The following is a 5286-nucleotide window of genomic DNA, read 5'->3' on the forward strand; positions in this document are numbered from 1 at the left end:
GGCACCTCATAAGTTCCAATGATATCATGTAGGATCATCATACTTTTAGGACTTATGTGGTTTAATCCTATTCTGATTACTTAATTGACGTTTTCCCCCCTCCTTTTTTGGTTGCAACTTCATGATTACTATGTGTACCCTGTTATGAATAGTTTGTACATTGGATACTACTTTGGATGCTACATTGGATGCTACATTGGATGCCCATGTTGTGAATAACTTAAAGATTAAATTTCCTACTTTATGTCCATCATCTTTACTTTTTATGCCTATAAAAGGCCATGTAATTGCAATGGAAAAATACACCAAAGTGAAAGAAGAAAACACTTCTCCCTTCTTTCTATCTCTTCTTATTTACATTTTACTGCATTACTTTTATTTTATTATACGTTATCAGCACGAAGCTCTAATTTTATTCTTAACTGCCGCTAAGTTGAGTCATATTTTATTAAGGTATGTATCATTATAATCATCTTATTTATGACAGTACATATCATATGCTCATTGTTTGCAGATTACTTGTGCGCTTGGGCATCTTAAATAGTTTAAGTACATTGCAGTGATTAAATAACTATTTCCTTCCGTGCTCAACTCTTAGAGGACCTCAAAGTCATCAAACTAGCTATGCACTAATGTCATGGACTCCCTGGATCAAAACATATCTTTAAGGCATTTTGAAGAACTGTGAGAAATGAATTGACAAGCAATAATTTTTTAATTACTTTATATTTATTGGAACATATAAATAATGTTAGTCACGTTCAATTCTATTAACACATATATATCAATAATATAAAGTGAAATGAAACAAGTATGTAATTTCTACTTTATGGCAAGAATAAAATGAAATAGTAGATTGTTAACATGATATAACTCTACTTTCATTTCTTTTACCTTAATCGTTTTGTTTTCATTAATTGTTTATTATTATAATTATTTCTCTAACTTATTCATCTTTTATGATAGTTTTCACTATGTCAAATTTATCAAAACTTGAATTTGTGGCACTTGACATCACCGGAAGGAACTATTTATCATGGGTTCTTGATGCTGAAATTCACCTTGACGCTAAAGGTCTTGGAAATACTATTATACAAGGAAATGAAGCATCAAATCAGGATAAAGCGAAGGCCATGATTTTCCTTCGTCATCATCTACATGAAGGGTTAAAAACTGAATATTTAACCGTAAAAGATCCACTTGAATTATGGATTAATTTGAAGGATCGATATGACCACCTAAAACTTACGGTATTACCGAAAGCTCGGTATGAGTGGATACATTTAAGGTTGCAAGACTTTAAAACCGTAAGTGAGTATAATTCTGCTATCTTTAAAGTAAGTTCTCTATTAAAATTATGTGGAGACACTATCACAGATGAGGACTTATTGGAAAAAATATTTTCTACTTTTCACGCTTCAAATGTGGTGCTACAACAACAATACCGTGAAAAAGGTTTTAAGAAATATTCTGAGTTAATCACATGCCTACTTGTGGCTGAGCAGAATAATACTCTATTAATGAAAAATCATGAAGCTCGTCCCACCGGGTCAGCTCTATTTCCGGAAGTGAATGCTATAGCAACATATGATAAGTTTGAAGGAAAACAAAATAATTACCATGGTCATGGACATGGTCGTAAACGTGGACGTGGCAGGGGGCGAAACAATTATTGTCATTATGGTAGAAATAAATTGGAGAACAATAAGGGTTCTCAAATTAATCATTCAAAAGGTAAAGCTAGTATGTGTCACCGATGTGGTATGAGAGGTCATTGGGCACGCATTTGTCGTACGCCAGAACATTTTGTCAAACTTTATCAAGCCTCCCTCAAGAAAAAAGAAAATAATGTGGAGGCACACTTGACCTTTCAAAATAATGATGATGAAGCAGGTCCCTCAAATAAATATGATTCTAAGGCACATCTTGCATATAAAGATGATGATTTTGAAGGCCTAACAAATATTACTCATTTAGAAGTTGGGGACTTCTTTGAGGATATTGACTGAAGAACTAATCATCTTACTGGGGAATGAAGCTATAAAAGTTGTTATGTTTATGTTTGCAACTAGTTTATTTTTCTTGAGTGTATTTTCCTAATGCATCATGTGTTGCTAGTTTCTACATTTCTAATGTATTTCTTAATGTTTTTTTCCTGCTTGTCTTTCATATTTCTTATGATGTATTATTTGTCTTTTTTATGAAGAATATGAAAATTCCCCAGTCTTCAGTTGGACTCAAGATTAATAAAGATGATATATGTCTTCTGGATAGTGCTACAACACACACTATTTTAAAAGATAAGAGATATTTCTCTTATTTGGTAATGAAAGAAGCGAATGTTAATACAATATCCGGTAGTACAAGATTAATTGAAGGTTCTGGAAGAGCCAATTTATTACTACCAGGAGGAACAAATTTGGCTATTGATGAAGCACTATATTGTAGTAAATCTCAAAGAAACTTATTAAGTTTCAAAGATATTCGCCAAAATGGCTATCATATTGAGACTACAAATGATGAAAAGATTGAATATCTTTATATTACTACAATAATGTCCGGTAAGAAATATGTGCTTGAAATGTTACCTGCTCTTTCCTCCGGCTTATACTACACAAGTATTAGCAGGATTGAAACACATGCCATAGTAAACGAGAAGTTTACTAATCAAGATAATTTTATTATTTGGCATGACCGGTTGGGCCATCCTGGTTCTAATATGATGCGTAAAATAATTGAGAATTCACATGGACATGCAATGAAGAATCAGAAGATTCTTCAATTTAAGGAATTCTCTTGTGCTGCATGTTCTCAAGGAAAATTAATTATTAGACCATCAACTATTAAAGTTAGGATGGAATCCCCTGCATTTCTGGAACGTATACAGGGTGATATATGTGGGCCCATTCACCCTCCATGTGGAACATTCAAATATTATATGATTTTGATAGATGCATCTACAAGATGGTCACATGTGTGCTTACTATCAACTCACAATATGGCATTTGCGAGATTGTTGGCTCAAATAATAAAGCTAAGAGCACAATTTCCAGATTATGCAATTAAGACAATTCGTCTTGATAATGCTGGTGAGTTTACATCCCAAGCCTTTAATGATTATTGTATTTCAACTGGGATAACAATTGAGCATCTGGTTGCTCATGTTCATACACAAAATGGTCTAGCAGAATCATTGATCAAACGCCTCCAATTAATTGCTAGACCAATGCTTATGAGAACAAAACTTCCCATTTCAGAATGGGGTCATGCTATTTTGCATGCAGCAGCACTTGTGCGGATAAGGCCCCCAAGTTATCATAAAGTCTCCCCATTGCAATTGGTTTTTGGTCAGGAGCCAAATATTTCCCATCTTAGGATCTTTGGTTGTGCGATATATGTTCCAATTGCTCCACCACAACGCACAAAAATGGGTCCTCAAAGAAGGTTGGGGATATATGTTGGATATGAATATCCTTCTATTATAAAATATCTAGAGCCGATGACTGGAGATTTATTTACGGCAAGATTTTCTGATTGCCATTTTGATGAATCAGTATATCCAACATTAGGGGGAGAAAATAAGCAGCTGAAAAAGAAGATAGATTGGAATGCATTATCACTGTCTCATTTAGATCCTCGAACAAATCAATGTGAACAAGAGGTTCAAAAGATTATTCATTTACAAAATATTGCAAATCAATTGCCAGATGCATTCACTAACCTACCAAGGGTGACTAAGTCACATATTCCAGCTGCTAATGCTCCAATTCGAGTTGATATCCCGACAGAACAATTAATTAAAGCAAATGAGTCTAAGCCATGCTTGAAACGTGGTAGACCAATCGGTTCTAAAGATAAAAATCCTCGAAGAAGAAAAGGAGCAAGTGATCAAAGTGAACATAACACAGAGGTAGTGGCTCAAGAAGAGCCCCAAGACGTAACAAATGATAAGACCTTAGGAGAGGTCCAGGTACCTGGAAATAATGAAAATGAAGAGATATCAATAAGTTATGTCTCAACCGGGAAAAGATGGAACCGAAATAATATTGTTATCGATAACATTTTTGCTTATGATGTTGTTGTTGAAATAATGCAACAAGATGAGGATCTTGAACCAAAATCTGTTAATGAATGTAGATAGAGAAATGATTGGCCAAAATGGAAAGACGTTATCCCGGCAGAGTTAACTTCACTTGGAAAACGTGAAGTCTTCGGACCCATAAATTGAACACCTGAAGGCATAAAGCCAGTAGGGTATAAATGGGTTTTTGTGCGAAAACGAAATGATAAAAATGAAGTCGTTAGATATAAAGCGCGACTTGTGGCACAAGGGTTTTCCCAAAGGCCTGGAATTGATTATATGGAGACATATTCTCCTGTAGTGGATGTTATCACCTTCAAGTATCTCATAAATATGGCAGTGCAAGAAAAACTTGATATGCATCTAATGGATGTTGTTACAACCTATTTGTATGTATCATTAGACAACAAAATTTTTATGAAAGTACCTGAGGGATTTAAAGTGCCAGAAGCATATAAAAGTTTTCGAGAAACTTGTTCAATAAAGCTTCAGAAATCTTTATACGGATTGACAATCAGGTCATATATGGTACAATCGCCTGAATGAATACCTGTTGAAAGAAGGGTACAAGAATGATCCAATTTGTCCTTGTGTCTTTATAAAAAGGTCTGGATCTGAATTTGTTATAATCGTCGTGTATGTTGATAATTTAAATATCATTGGAACTCCTGGGGAGCTTCCAAAAACAGTAGACTGTTTGAAGAAATAATTTGAAATGAAATATCTTGGAAAGACAAAAATTTGTCTTGGTCTACAAATTGAGTATATGAAAGATGGAATATTTGTCCATCAATCTACACCGAAAAGATTTTAAAGTGATTCTATATGGATAAAGCACATCCATTGAGTACCTCGATGGTTGTGAGATCACTTTATATAAAGAAAGATCCATTCCGGCCTCATGAAAATGTTGAAGAGCTTCTTGGTGCCGAAGTATCATATCTTAGTGCAATTGGGGCATTAATGTATCTTGCCAATAATTCCCGACCAGATATAGCTTTCTCAGTAAGCGTATTGGCAAGATTTAGTACTTTACCAATACAAAGACACTGGAATGGTATTAAACATATATACAGATACCTCCAAGGGACCATTGATATGAGTTTATTTTATTCAAATGAATCCAAGCCATCATTGATTGGTTATGCAGATGCAGGATATATGTCTGATCCATACAAAGGTCGATCTCAGACAAGCTATTTATT

Source organism: Nicotiana sylvestris, chromosome 4 (assembly GCF_000393655.2).
Source record: "Nicotiana sylvestris chromosome 4, ASM39365v2, whole genome shotgun sequence".
NCBI classification, from domain to species: Eukaryota; Viridiplantae; Streptophyta; class Magnoliopsida; order Solanales; family Solanaceae; genus Nicotiana; species Nicotiana sylvestris.